Source organism: Vidua chalybeata, chromosome 3, assembly GCF_026979565.1.
Source record: "Vidua chalybeata isolate OUT-0048 chromosome 3, bVidCha1 merged haplotype, whole genome shotgun sequence".
Classification (NCBI taxonomy): domain Eukaryota; kingdom Metazoa; phylum Chordata; class Aves; order Passeriformes; family Viduidae; genus Vidua; species Vidua chalybeata.
The window spans coordinates 98,056,391-98,072,359 of record NC_071532.1 but is presented as its reverse complement, the minus strand read 5'-3'; the positions used below and the strand labels follow the sequence as shown (position 1 = coordinate 98,072,359).

The 15,969-nt window shown below is 39.2% G+C and overlaps 1 long non-coding RNA gene across 1 annotated transcript in view; it reads left to right on the top strand.

Annotated features, from left to right (window-relative positions):
• The window catches only part of LOC128786456 (uncharacterized), a 37,578-nt gene extending 22,663 nt beyond the window's left edge, over window positions 1–14,915 (top strand). The window contains exons 2-3 of the long non-coding RNA XR_008430299.1: window positions 4,454–4,571; window positions 14,763–14,915. This is a non-coding gene — a long non-coding RNA (uncharacterized LOC128786456). The remainder of the gene's footprint in view (window positions 1–4,453; window positions 4,572–14,762) is intronic.
• Window positions 14,916–15,969: the final 1,054 nt, after the last annotated feature.

Genomic DNA, 15,969 nt, shown 5'->3' with positions numbered 1-15,969 from the left:
TCTGTTCCAGTTTACCCAGAATATTTATTCAAACTCCTGACCCATTAAAAAAATTGAACAACAAAACCCAACCAAAACAAAACCCTACTCGTACAAAACTCCCAAGGGATGCAAACTTCCAAAATTCCACTTCCAAAAATCACCTAGTGCTTTGGCACTAAGTAGTGGTGTGTGGGAAGCAGGAGCTGAGGACCTTTTGTGAAGTTGCACACATACCTTGTCTCTGTTTCTGTTGCTTCCTGAGGACTCCAGCACTCATGGAGCCACAACAAACCCTGAAAAGCACTGATACTTCAGGGTTTATATTAAATCCTGCTGTCTTAGGAATATAACGATTTTTTTTAGATCCTACCCTTTACTGTCATGAGGATTTTTAGCTCTGTCAGTAGCATTAGTCACAATATTTTGGTTTTTTTTTTCATTAACTGATAAGAATTCTGCTTTCAGATCTGAAGTGGCACTGAAAACCACACTAATGCAAAGAATGGTTTTAGTGATGGGTGGGAAAAACAGGGATTACCCAGGCTACTGGAAAAACTTATTCCATCCTGCAGTCAAATTCCTCATGAAGTCAAAGGGGAAAGCAGAGGCTTTCAGTGATTATAAATTAGCCTGGCAACAATAACTTTAATTATGGTACAGCCACAAGAAAGTTCCCAGTCCACTTCATCCTTCCTTTCCAAAAGTTGGTTTAGATTTCTTCTGACAGACACATATCAAAGATCCTAAGAACAATTGAGTGTCCCATTTCCTGAGTGAGATTTTAATCTTGTAAAAAATATTCATTGCACTCACAGGTTATTTCTGTCTTGTTTTGACGCTACAGATTTAAAGACTGAGATCATTTCTGTTGAATGTCCAGCTGTTTAGAATCTGCATCTCTATTTTAGAAGCACCAGAGGAAAACACAGTGTCTTTGCCAGAAAAACGATCAGATAATAGGATTACATTCTGTTTAATTGGGAAAAAAGAATTGGACATAACACGTTGTGTGGATGAATCCGTACTGACAAGAATTCCCAGGACCCAAAAATTGTTTAGTCTTGAAGTGACTGCCGTCCTGTGTGTCAATTTACTTTTGCCTCTTGTACTATATTTTCCATCTTCATGCATAGATATTCCTAATATGCTACGTTTCCATGCTGAGCTAATTTTACTGATTTTATCACAAGACTTAGGGCCATTGTTTATCTTCATCATGCCCAGTTCTGGAAGTGATAGAGGAAGAATCCTATATATTGTTTTAGTTAAAGGCTAGTTTCTGATCACAATTGCTACAGGAAAAAATTATAAGCATAATGAACATCAGCCTAGAGTTTCCACAATATTTCTGTGCTACTCATCACTTGATGAGTTTTTTTAAAGCTGGGGAAAAGCAGAAGAGTTGATGTGTTTTAGATCCTTACAGAATTTAAAAAAAAAAAACAGTGGAAGTTAAGTAGAAGTTGCAACATGCAGCAAGATGATTATTCCAAATTTTTCACCATGGGAAGGTGAAGGAGAAATGCTGTGGGGTTTGCTCAGTGGTTGACATACAGAAACTGCCTTGTTGTGGGATGTTTTGGATGGAATACAACATGGACACTAAATTATCACAGAAATTATATTTTTCCTCCCTTTACTATTCATTTAGATTATTTCTTATTTAACCTTGTTTATGGGCTTTGAAATTAAAGAACTATTTTAAGAGTTTGAGGTACAATAATTTTAGTAATTTGAAAGATTTTAGCATGTTGATTGATTTATTATGATGTATGCAGCACAGAGAGAGTGTTTAATTATGGCAGAAGGCACTTTTCCTTTACATGGAGTTGTTCAACTATGAATTCTGTGGTGGCTCTGGAGAAGGGAAGAATGGTTGAGCTTAAACAAAAAAGCAAGACAGACGCTGCTAATGCTGTACTAGGATGTGGTAAAGACAGACCTCATGGGAAAGCAAAGTTCTTACACAAATACAATCACCACATAATCCATTAATTATTATTAAGAATATTTTCCACCAAAATCTTAATGCTAATAAATGAAAACAAGTTCTGATGCCATCCCTGCTGTTATGCCCTTACCCTTCTAAAGCAATATATAGCTTTATTATGATAGCTGAAGACAGAAATACAAGTCTTACATTCGGTCTGCTTTGATAATGTGTCAATGATTTGCTTCAGTGAGAAACATTTACACAAAGATATACTGGAAATTAGGCAGAATTTCCTTCACACTCCTTTAGTATTTTTATAACTAAAGTGCAGTTGAAATTTTAAAAAGGTTAAGTTCCACTGAATGTTTTTGCTATGTTCCTATTCTATATATTGATAATTATAAATCCCCCTCTACTTGAAGAGGCTGACCTATTTTCCTGTTTTGTTGTTGTCTGCATGAGCTGAATTTTGCATCTTGAATCTGCCACTGTCTCCTACTTACAAATTGTCACAGTGAAACAATCACTTTTAAATACAAAAAGACTTTTTTCTTTTGCACAACATTCAATAACGTTAGTAATTTTCAGGCATCTGATGCCAAAATAATAGTATAATTTTCTCTTCTCACAGGGATAATTGGAGGCATGGGATGTGCATGCTAAGAGGATACAAACCACCTTTCACACTACCTTCCTGTCCTGACACCTACAGAGAATGCAACATGCTGAAGTACTTTTCAGAAAGCTCCTTGTTATCACACACTGCTGTATCACTACCATGTTAGAGTCATATCTTATGCTTTCTTGACCTCTGGTATAACACCCTTTGCCTCCTTCATAACTTGTCCTTTTGGAAAGCAGAGTTTGCCAGAGGATAGTGAGCCTTTGGTGAGGACCTGGCCATGGCCTGCTGGTTCAGGCTCCTCTCAAGCAACACCATTGCCAGCAGTGGCAGGGGGAGAAGGAGCAAGCACCTTGCCAGCACATTTTTGTAATCTGCTTTACAGGTCTGAAGAGCAGCTGGAGAGAGTAACTTGGCAAAATAAATAGGAAGAATATATATAAATTCTCTAAGTTCTTGATTGGAACAGATTTTTTTTTTTTTCCTAAAAGTTAACTAGCAGAAATTGCATTGGAAACAACATTGGTCTTCCAATTGAAGACAAAAAGATATTATAATAGTTTATGTCTGAAGAGGATCTTGGGTTGTTTAACCTGGAGAAGAGGAGGCTCAGGGGTGACATTACCACTCTCTACAGCTGCCTGAAAGGAGGGTGCCAGGTGGGGCTTGGTCTCTTCTCCCAAGCAACAGGGATAGGACAAGAGGACACAGCCTGAAGCTGTGCCAGGATAGTGTGTTTAGGCTGGACATCAGGAAGAATTTCTTAACTGAAAGGTGGGTTAAGCATTGGGATGGGCTGCCCTGGGTAGTAGTTGAGTCACCATCCCTGGAAGTGTGCAAGAAATGCCTGGATATGGCACTTGGTGCTGTGGTTTAATTGATATTGTGGTGTTTGCTCAAGGTTCTTTTCCAGCCTTAATGATTTTATGATTCTATGATTCTACTCTATGATCAATCATAGTGACAAAACTTAAAAGACACTTCAGCCACAAGAGGAAGGCTATCCAAAAATCACATGGGATTTCACACATGCAAAAGAGAAGTCCAAAATGGATAAGTTTCAATTTGATGATCCACGCAAGCTGAGGCAGCAACTGCTGCCCAAATGGACACTTGATCTCGTCCCCATGCTGCCTCTTCCCTTGCTGCCCCCTGCACTGGAGCTTGTCTGACTACCTGGTGCTTGAGCTAAGGGAGCTGAACTGGCAAAAATTAATTGACTTGTATTTTTCCAGTGGGTAGTGTTTTCTGTCTGTTTAGACTTTTTAACTGGCCTGTGATTTGATCAGGCAAGTACCAGCTCAAGGGCTAAAGCCAAGGGTGGGTAAGGGGAGGTAGGCTGTATTTTGGCAACTTTGCTGTGTTTGAAACCATACCATTATACTAATATCTTTGAAAATTATTTTGGTTTATAGTTCTACCATTACCAATCACAGTAGAAGAACATTCCTCTTCTAATTTAATTGTTAAATAATCTTCAAGGAGTGGCAAGCAGTAAACATTGCTGTGGTTGTAACTACTATTTTCTTCTGTGTTAATTTGTTTATTTTTTCCTAACACAAAAAATGTGAGAGCCTATAGCTGCAAGAGCCTTTACCAATGTATTTTATCTCCCTTTTCTTTTTAGTGTTTTGTGTCTTCTTTCGAATAAAAGCTCTTGAGTTAGCTTTTAAGAGGAGAATGGTTCACAGAGCAATTGTGACAAATGTAAATCAATTTCATTCAAATTGTCATATTTTTATATGTCAAACACTCTTTTGAGGTGATAGCTTCTTTCTTAATCAGTATTGATATTCTTCTCTGCATTTCTTCAAAGAGTGGAGTACTGTTTGTGTTTCTCTTCCTTTTCCTAAAAGCCATCTTGGAAGATCATATGGACTACTAATCATCCTGTAATATTTTATTTTGATCTCTAGGATTTCCAGTGTCCACAGCATGGATGTAAAGAACAAACCCAAGACAAGCTGCTAAGCCCAACCTGTACTATCTAAGCCTGCTGCATGCTGGAGCTGTGATCATTGTTATCTTATACAGGTTTTGTTTTATTGTGTATTCACCCTCATTAACTGCAAATCCTTTCTGAGATTCCTACCCTTTTCCATCCCAGTCCAAATCCAGCTTGCTGTGAACTCTGCTGAAAAAACTCCTTTCCAAATTAGAACAAGTTAAACCAGTTGGTAGCAGCCACCTTAGCTGCATGAACAATTTTAACAATATTTGTGTGTATTTCTGGCTTAGCTATGCCCCCTCCTGAAACTCCACCTTTGCAAATGATGGAGTAAAATATTGCTTAACATGCTCTGTGTATCACAGTAAGAAGTATCACAGTAAGCCTGTTCTTAGATCCTCTAATGAACGGGGAGTTGGCTGTATAGATCTAAAATTCCTTTTAATGTTCATTACCAGCTTGAGGACTTACACAGCCTCAGGCACCAAGAATTTGCTGCCTGCATCATCATAACTTTCAGAACAGTTTCCAGTATCACAAGTGCAGCACAAAATCTTTCACAGCTTAATGAAAATACAGGATATTTCTGATGAAAGACAGAGCAGCCATTCAGTAAAGTGTATTTTTTACGCTGATAGATTTCTTTTAATTGAAAGAAGAATATTAGTTCAGAGATCGATAAAGATAAATAGATAGATAGATAGATAGATAGATAGATACATACATACATACATACATACATACATACATATATAGACGTTCCAGCATTAAAAAACCCCTCTAAATCTATGTGCGCGGGTATTTATTTACTCTTGGCTCCACCTCACCGTGCGACGAGCAAGCGTCGCCCGTGGGCCTGATGCAGCAGCGCCTCTTAGTGATGGAAGTCAATTCTGCATTTAGCTACTATGGGAAAAGGAATATTTTTGCTTACCTTTCAGTTTTCTTGATTCCCAAGTCACTAACACAGAAGACAAATATTTTCACTTCCAACAACTTATACCTGAGGATTATTGTTATTATTCAAAATACAGTTCTTGTTGCTTTTGTGGATAGGCATGGATTTGCACACAATCTCCCCTTCAGATCATGGGTTGACAGTTTTGGTTTTTTTGGGTTTTTTTTTTTGTTGTTGTTTTTTTTTTTTTTTTTAGCTCAGATATAGTTTTAAAATCTGAAACACATCTTTTAACTGTTTCTGAAACAAATTCACATCTTACATCTACTAAGGATGCTTTTCGATTACAAGGTATTTGATTTGCTACCCAGTAGAATTTCCAAAGAGTTTGCAGTCTGAGTTCTTCTTTAGTCAGGAATTTTTTACCAGCTTAGCTGACTGAAATTCAATAGAAACCTTTTATTGATACACAGGTATTGATATTGAAATGCAACTTTTCACACAACCTTTGCCTCTTGCTGGCTTTCAGTCTGATAGCATCCTTTACAAATGTGGTGGAGAACAGTTTATTACTGGGAGACCTGATCAATATGAGTTCAAAAGACTCATGAAAGTGAAAAAAAAAGTACAAGAAGAATAGAAGGTACTAAGTGAAACTCATTTAATTCAACTGGTCTCTACAATAAAAGTTGATTCTGAGTTCTTGATACAAATTACTCCAGTTAATGAAAAAATGGTGCATTTGCTATTTTTAGAATCACAATTGTAAACCTTTTATAAAATCCAGAATATTTTATTGGGAAAAACTGGTAGCCTGCATATCTTCCCTCCTTTGCCCAGAAATACTTCATTTTATGCCAAGTATGTTTCAGAAAAAGTGACTCAACTGCTCGGATGGGGGACTATGACACTGAAGTCCCACACATGTGGGACTAAACCAAACATGCCTAAAGCCCTGAGTAGTTCATGCTGCCTTCTTGCATGCTTTTCAAACCTTAGCATTAGAAGCTTCATTATGGGCTGATTTAGTGTTTCCTCTGGTTCCTTATCATCGTTCTGAGACTCGTTCCTACCAGACTGCTTTAGTGCCCCTCACCCGGTGCTCCTGTGGGATAAGCCGGGTCGGGGCGCTCCGAGCAGCGCCGAGGCAGCCCCGGCTCGGCGGGCGCTGTGCCCGGCAGGCGGTGGAAACACCTCAGCCCGGCTCACCCCTTTTCGGCTTGGGACGGAGCGCGGAGAGGTGTCAGTCCAAGAGCTTTTGAAGCTGCTGGTAAATTGCAGCCACATTCGCCAGAAGGATTGGTGTTGTAAGGCAAATCAGAAAGCAAGTGCCTCCTGTCCTCCAGGCGTGACCGATTTTCAGCAGCATTTTGGTTCTGCCAAAGCGCTTCTCCCCCGCGTCTCTGAACCAAGGGGAGAAGCTGTTGCTGCTGGAGACCTCCAGAGGGAGATCCTGCTCATCTCAACCCGAATGCCCATCTGCTATCTTAATTCCACACGGAATTCCTGAATGAAAGAAGATGATCAGGGCGTGGAGGGGGAAACTAGAAACCCTGTGGCTGAAGAAACAGCTGCAGCACGAGTTCACTTTAAATCGAGAGAGACTCTTACCTGGAAAAAATATCCTAATCCCTCCAGTCAGGGGAAAAGCTGAAACCAGAGTTCACAGAACCCGTAGTCCATTATCTGGAGAAGCCACCATTAGGTCTGTAATCGTTCATCATGAGAGAAAGTGGTATTGAATTATCAGTCTGGATATGCGGACCATACTGAGTGTTAGCAATTCTTTACATAGCTCAAAAAAGCACACAAAGACATGGAGGAACAGCTGTGGTCACTAAAAATGGTTCAATCCAGAAACAAATCCCCAGAAAAGCCAGAAATGGATGTGTTTTGAATTCAGGGAGTTAAATTCACTGAAGTGCGGCTATTTCTATTTAAATGAAAATATATTAAAACAGTGTTTTTGAGATGCTGTTCTTCTGGGATGAGCACTAGTAAACAACCGCATCTTTTCCAGAATGTTACTTGTACTGAACTGGCCTAGCAAGTGCTTAAATTGCAGCAGTTTGAAGATCACAACTGGGAGGGGATGCCAAGGAGAGTTGGCTGTCCATGGCAGATGTGATGAAGCCCCTGACTGGGCAGAACCACAGTTCTGCATAACACCTTACCATGATGGCAGTCAAAAAACATCAGAAAAGATGGTCCTTACCAAAAATCCTCAAATGGGGCAATAAACATGACTAAAACTACTGTTCTATACCAAAGAGTAGTACCAGAAGCGAAGAGTCTCAGACTTCCTTAGGGATGGGTAAGAGCTGATCAAATCACACTCAACATAAGCTGTACTAGACAAAGAGTTAGTTTAATCTGTCTGGTAGTTGTTCACTATTGCCACCAGTAAGGTGTTTGTATCACTTTATCTGTATCTGGAATGTAATATTTGGACCTGGTCATTTGGATCTAGAATAACTACTGGTCCTGACTGAGGGTCCCTTTCCCAGCCTTGCCACCAGGAACAGCTGGTGAGTGCCTGGTGAGAAGCATTGCCTGGATCACCTGCCCTGACTGCAGCAGTGCTCAGCTGGTGCAGTGTTCATACCAGCTCATTAAAGGTGCACTCATAGAAGTTTATTAGCTAAAAACATTGAAGAAAATGAACATGATGGAGAAAGCCTTTGCTACACGTGCCCCGAAGGGCTCTGCCCTGAAGCTGTGCTCCAGTTTGGGTGAGGGTGATTTTACCCTGCTACACTTTCGTTAGAGATTTCTAAAGACTCTTCACTCCTAAGTGAAAATGTCCAGGTCTGTCAGGTTTATACTGCATGGCTTCACATTCTCTGTCCCATTGCCTTGTTCTCTGCTCAGTCTTGGGGAGGTTCCATCTGAAACACATCTTTCAGGAGGGGTTTTTGGTCCAGTTAGGATGGATGCAGAGAAAATGGAGGGGAGGATGTCAGAATTGTAAAGGGCCTACACTTACAAGGAAAGGTTAAAGGAGTATTGCTTCATCTGTTGAGAGGAGGATGAGGTGAGAGGAGGATGAGGAGAGTGATGAAAGGGTAAATTCTGTAGGAAAAAGACAATAAATATCAGGTGAAATCCCATCCATAGCCATAGGCAAATAAGTGTATTACTAAGCACAAGGCCTTATTGATAACATATTGCTCAGTCATAAGGAGCTTGTGATATCATATGGTTACTCTGATTGAATTAAAAATATGTTCTAGTTGTCTAGTACATCAACACATAAGGCAGTCTATGACACTTCAGAGAGAAAAAAAAATTAAGTTATCAAGTAAATATAATGTAGAAAACCTGCTACATTCACGAAAAAAATACAGAATGCAAAGTTTGGTAAATAATTCTAAAGTTGGGATTGAAAGTAGAAATATAAACTATAACTAACTATAAACTATAAATAAAACTATTATAAATAAAAATAAATATTCTATAAACTATAAATAAATTATTAACTATAAAATTTTAAATGTTTTAACAAAGCCCTGCTTTGTGAAAATATTTAATTGTCAATAACTTTTACCATAAAAAATATTTGATACTGATAACACAAATCACAGCTGAACTTTTGAGGTAGAAACACCAAACCTCAAAATCAGGCTGGTGAAAGCCAAAGACAAGTTATGTAAACTCTTTAACTAGCCATCAGTCTAACAGTCGTCATCATCTTCATTTTTCCTTTTAATTGGCAATCACCATGTTCAGGTCAGCCAGCTGGCAGCTGAGTTTTGCCAGGCAGTACCTAAGAATAGTTATGCTGCTTTGGCTTCTTGCTCAAAACTTCTTTTTTCTGCGCATTTGATCCCTTAAGTGTGCTGACAGTCAAGGCCAGTTTGAGTCACACTCTTGTGAGACTATTTCTTGAAGATTTGAGTATTACTACAAGATCTGTCACAGTGTGAAATGTAGCGTGTCATGTTCCTGTTTAGAAATGACTTGCCTGAAAGCTGTGACCCTGATCTTGCACACATGAACACACACCAGGATGTTGACACTGGAATAACCCCCAAAACCACTGGAAGTATCTCAGGCATAAAGCTATCCATATAACCATATGTTTGTGAGTTGCTGACTACTGCAGACACATGTACTAAGATAATTATAATACATTATAATAATGTATAATATGTAATATTGTATAATATGTAATAATGTATAATATGTACATTATAATTATAACGCAAATTAAATACATAATACAATATAGCATTGGTTTAATAAGGTGAAAACAGAAAGATGAACAAGGCTCTTTTTTATTCATGTGCTCTTGAAACCTGTCCTCAGCAGGTTTAAATCAATTCAGAGCAGAGTACCTGGCCCAAATATTTTATAACCTGGAAAGGAAAGTGAATTACAGGAAAAAAAAAAAAAAAGAGTGAAATGCATCAGAGCAGTGAAACTGATAGGAACAGAGCACGGAACTGATAGAGGCAATATTTTTCTTGCTTCTACAAATAAGAAAACTATGCTGAACTGAATGGAAAAACACAGATGTTTGTCACCATCTTAGCACAGGTTAAGCAATCACAGAATACAAGAAAACAGTAATTTGCCTATGAATCCTTCTTTCTTTTTGTTGATAGATAGCTAAATAAATACAATAATAATTATAATTAATTTAAGATAAAAATTAACTCAAATAATGAAACCAGTAAACTCCAATAATTTATTAGTTATTGGGGCTATGGTTATCAGGTCTGTTTATGGACAAGTATAGTCAGAGACTACAGCTGACTGGCAGGACTGTCGGCTGCAATGCCTTGCTTGTGGCAGAGGTCTCTTTTGCAGGGTAGTAATGAATCATGCTGAAGGTTGACTGGTTCAGACAATTCCTCTCCCAGTAGCAAGTGCTATATATCAAGTGTTTGGGCTTAGTATTTCTAAATAAATCACAGCTTATTTAGGCTTACAGACAAGTGTTATTTATTTTTGAAACTTCAGTACTCTGATTTCTTTAATTACTGAGAAAAATTTAAAAATATGAGTGCCAGTATTACATTTAATTTCCTTGGACTAAATGAATGTAGTTTTCTTTGAAGCGATAAGGAAACAGAGATCTGAAACCCATTCTGGTTTGTGTCCATGAGTCTCTATCAACTGTTTCACCTTCTTCTGATCCAAGTACCAGCACTAAGATCTGGCCACTTACTCTCAATTACATTGTGCTGAGCGTGTTAGAAGCCAACTATTGCTGTTGATTGAGCCAGAAGGTGAAGGGAGGAAAGAGGAATCTGTGCATAAGAAAGTACAGTCGTGAGGCTGTAATGGCCTGAAAGTGTAAGTTTTAGTTAGTGAAGACTTAGCCGGTGTCCTGGAAACCCTCCTGATGAACTTCACACAGGGAAGACATGACTCTTCTGCAGCTTAAAGCGCTGTTGCACTGCAGGGTGCTGATGTTTTGCTCGAAAGGAACACCACCCTGGGCTTTGGTAAGCGGGGCACCCTGCCAGCACAGGCACTGAGGCAGCTGAGCTGCCCCTCTGCTCCCAGCTCCGGGCCAGCGCCGCCCGCAGCCCCTCGGCGCCGCTGGAGCTCGCTCGGGTCCCCATCAGCGCAGTGCTGGGCATCTCCTCATCCAGCAGCTTCTCACTGAGTCTGTCCTCTGCCACGGGAGGTGAGTGAGGAGCAAAACCCGAGCGGCACTCATGCTGTTGTGCATTTACCCACTCTAACTCTTCCCCACACAACCACACACCGTAAGCATCTCTCTCTGAAACCCTTTCCCAGGCTGTCAGGCTGTGCCTTCATCAGCCCAGAAGTGCTGCTCTGCACGGCTGACCTCTGTCCCAGCAACATTATGATGAATATAGCAATTTGTTTTCTTGGCAGAGTTTCTGTGTGATACAGTAGATAAGTTACATCAATCAAACAAGCAATCCACCCATCCTAAAGGGATAATAAAAAACTGTAAGGACTGATGTATTGAACCAGGCCAGAAGTCCACCTAGTTCATTAGTCTTCCCTGAAAGTGGCTCACACAAGGTGCTTGGGAAGCATGTGGTGATTCTTCCCCAGCTCACCACCGATTCCTCAGTGATCTGCAGCTGACTGACTCGCTGAGAGGTGACATCTTTCTTTTCACTGCACTTGAGGTGTTTTTCTTCCATGAATCTAATTGCTTAATGAACACACATAAAATTTTTAAATCCGTGACACCCTCTGAAGTGTTCTGCAGCTTTTTGCTTTGGAGGCTTGCTTAATTTCCATTTCTGTCTTAACCTTGCTCACCTTGTTTTATTAAATGAAAGCCTGATGTTTTTATTGCTTTCTGGGTAGTGAGTTGTGGTGGATAATTTAAGGAAGGTAAATAAGGTACTGGGGGATTTAACAGGCAAATAAGTACTAAAAAAGGTATTAACACCCATGATTCAAAATTTTGTGTGGTACTAAGAAAAAAATGAAGGGAAGAAAATGAGAACTCTGTTTAGGCTGGGAAGAAAATGCTGTCCAACAGTACAATATATTCCTATCTGAACTATCTAGTAAGAGATTGTCTATGTCTAAAAATGGACTGGACTGGAACCCTTAGGAAAGACTGGATAAGGATACTTCTGCATTGGCATTAAATAGCTACTAGATGATTTCTCTCTTTGCAGAGTTCCTTTATGTTCTCCCATACATGAGAACCACACATCTCATGTTTGTGTCCCTGCTCTTTGTGCTTTGGCATCTGATCTAGTTTGGGTTTTGTTCCATCAGTTTCAGATAAAGGGTCATATAATGTTTTTTATCTAATCATCTTTATATATTAGAGGAGGAAGTTTTAAATCCATTTATTTTTTGTCCATTTTATCTCCCAATATCTAATAAATATATGTCTAGTTTAGGAAACAGTTGCAGAACAATCATCTGGTCAATACCTGCAGAGCATTAGGTCAATTGGCTCCAGGTGCCTCTCATCACAGTCAGGCAATTGTCCTTCCTTGTGTCCCCTGGTCCTTCTGCACCTGTACACACACATGGCAGTGGTATGGAAGCAACTTCTGCAGGGCTTTCTGTGCTGTAGGGTTTTGCATCTCCTCCATGCCCTCTAAGGACACACAAAAAAATGCAAGAGGAAATAGTCAGGCTTTGCATCTGTGTGGATTTACTGCTTATTAAAACACCAGTATTTCTGGACATCAGATGCCCAGACTGGAAATCTAAATAAGTTGGTAAAAATAAACAGGGCAGACAGAACTCAGTGCATTAGGTCTAATCCTGATGATAGCGTGGCGTGGCCTCATTTCACACTGGGAACTGGCAGAGGTAGCAGATAAGGAGAGAGTGGTGACAGATGCCAGTTGGCACCAGATGAAGAAGCCTGGGTTTATAGCCCACACTGTGAGTTAATAATGGTCACAAAAGAGGACACACAGACCAAATTGTATGCACTGGTGAGAAAGCTTCTTAAAAGTCAGTCCCAACAAATGAAAACTGGGGTTTTGTGTGTTCCAGTGTAATGATTGTGCTGAACAGAATACATGCACTGCTGTGGTTGCAATTGCCAAAAGCCTTTTCAAAATTCCTTTAATTTTTCCCTTCCTTAAAAAAAATCACATAAAATAGAGCTGAAAAAAAATTTAACTTTCTGAATGACTCTGGCTTATGAGTGCAACTTTTCAGTCCATTATAGCAGAGAATGGTAGCTGAACAGAAAACTGTATTAGGATTCATCAGCTAAAGAGTGTCTTTTTTAAAATTACTGAACCTCTACACACAATAACTTTATACTTCCTTTAAGAAGTGGTGTGCTTACAAATAGCTGACTAGGAGAAATTAAATGTCAACATACATCTGTTCTGTGTTTTTAGAGTAAACAGAGAAATCTTCAAAGTTTTCATTCCTTACCTTGGGGAGAATGAGGTGCCCTGCAAGGCAGCTTCCTTCACTGCTGCTGCTGTGTGAGGCTGTGCCTCTCACCCACATCACAGTGTAAAGTGGGTGGAAGTCTAGTATGGAGTTTGCTTGGAAGTGAGATGTGGGACACAGGCTGTGGAATTAAGTGAGATAAGCAATACAATGAGGAATTTTCACAGATATAAAAGCATATATCTAAATGATTTGAGGTAAGATGTTGAGCAAATTGTTTCATCTTCATACAATGGTTCAAAATAAGGATAATTATACTTACCCTATTGAATAAACTAATTAGAGATCTAAACATAGAAGCACAGTATGTTCCTAATGTGATTATCCTCAGCTCAAGGAAGAAAGCATATCAGAGAGATAACAGGAAAGGGAAACAAAACGAATGTCAGCCCTCGGTCTGATGCCAAAGTGGCAGAAATGCCTCTATGGCATTTAGATAAAGACTGCCATGAGAAGTTCATCAAGCACCTTCACAGCTCTCTTCCTCCATCAGCATTGACTCCTGTACCAGTGGATGTTCAGGCGCCAGCAAACTAAATAGAAATGGCATCTTCTTCTTTTCAATATGTGTTAACTCAAGCATAGGTCAAACACATCCATTGTTTCATCTTCTGATCCTCAATGGGCAGCAGGTGCTCCTGTGAAGACAGCCTGTCACTGACATCAGATATAAGATGGGAGGGGGATATTTGATATATTTGGTAAGTCCAAGGGGGATGTGGGAAGAAAGCAGAAGATGAAGTCAATAGTTTGTTTTTTTTAATAGCCTTCAAAATGCAATACAATGTTGACACAGTAGGGAATCCATACTAAGGCAGTATGTTGGTACCTAACTATTGTCTACACTTGACACTGATCAGGCATGCAACAGGAACAAACAGTGCCCTTCAGGTACTGAAGACTGAACATAGACCAGGAGGACCTCACAGAGCTCAAACAGAAAAAACAGGGATCAAAACAAAGCCAAATCTTTTTGCAACACAATACCCTCCATCTTACTCTTCGTTTTATTGCTCCAGATTGAAAGAGGTTTAAGCAAAGTCTTTATTACTTCTCCATATAGAATGCAGCATACTAACCTCAAAAGCTTGAAAAAGGAGAATAATTCCTGGTTTGACTTTGACTGACTTAATCTTCCCATTCCTTTTCTGACACATTACATTTAGGTATGAAATACTGAAAGGTAAAGTTTTGGAAAGCATTACAGTACACCTGTGCTGGTAGACCCTGTCAGTAGAGTGGTTATGATAAGTATCTAGGTTTTTGTTAGCATGGCAGAATTTCAGCTCTCCTCACTGTTTTAGTGAAATAAACGATTTGGGCATTTCTGTATCACATAACTGGCTCTAGATCCAAATTTTTAGTCAATAAGAATTAATCTACTGCAAACCATATTTTCAGCTGGCAAAGCTCTGACAGCAATGCAGGGCTTGGCTCAAGTAAACTGGGCTCTATCCCACCAACTTTTAGCTGCTAATACTATTTCTTTGCATTGTCTTTTCAGCTGTCTCCACCAAAGCAGACAAACCTAATGAGAGGAGATCGTCTCCATCTCTGCTCACTCCTCAAAAGAACACCTCAAGGCTGGCTCCCTAATTCTTCTTGTTTTTTGTCAGAATACATGGAAAAGAATCTTAACATGAAATCATTGTTTGAATCTTGGTTCCAGGGTAAAAGTCATTCTGCAATGGGTGATGAGAAATAAATACAATATTCTGGGCAGATGTTTCATAGCGGTGATAAATATCCTTAGACTGCTAAATGCACGACTGACCTATTTTCTTTTTGGCTTTCCTAAAATTCCATTAGTTTCTCTTTTTTTTACAAGGTGGACAGAAGATTTGTTTTTGGAGGTTTCTTGGTAGCTGAAATTCCTTGCTTTATATTTTATGTTTTATTAAAGGCATGCAATAATCCCTCTACAATGCACTGCCTGTTAGGTTCAATTGCTTAATTAAGTTATTGTGGTGAAGTCATCAGAGCAATAACAGTTTATATCAATTACCCATAGCCAGTCCACCATTCGTAATACAATCTTCGTATCTTATTTTGAAGTCTGGATGCTACCTTTCTGCTAGGGGGCAGAAATAATAACCTGACCATGTAATTGAAAACGTTGTCTCCTTTTTATGACTCAGAGTCAGTTTCCTCTCATTTTCCATGTATGTATGTCCTTTCTTAACTACAACAGTAAACTGATCAAAAAAACCCTAAGAAACAGGAAACTGTTTAGCAATAAACACCATAATGTGGCGTATAACTGAATGTAGGTGAATTTCAAATAGTGCATCCATATGATTGCCAAACTAGGCATGATTCGAAAGGAATGACACAAACCACAATATTTGCTAAATATTGTTCCAACCTTGCTTATGGCAATATGGCTTTTTCTCCAGGATTGAAGCTAAGTTTGAAATGAGCAAAGAAAGAATGGAAAAGGTTCACATGAACATTCTTAGTAGGCACATCATAAATTAGATACTATAAAAAGAATGATACAGGTCATGTACTCTTAAGAGCTCAAGGAAACAAAATCTGAGCATTGAAACTAACAGTGCCATTCACCTGTGGCAGAGGTGGCCAAATCCAGAAAAAAACCCCAAGACTTAATATCTTCCATAATGGTCACATCTGATTCTCTGTCCATTGCAGTCATAGCACAGGATATTCTCTCAACAAGTTGGAGCTGTTGTTCAGTAGCAAGTGGCACT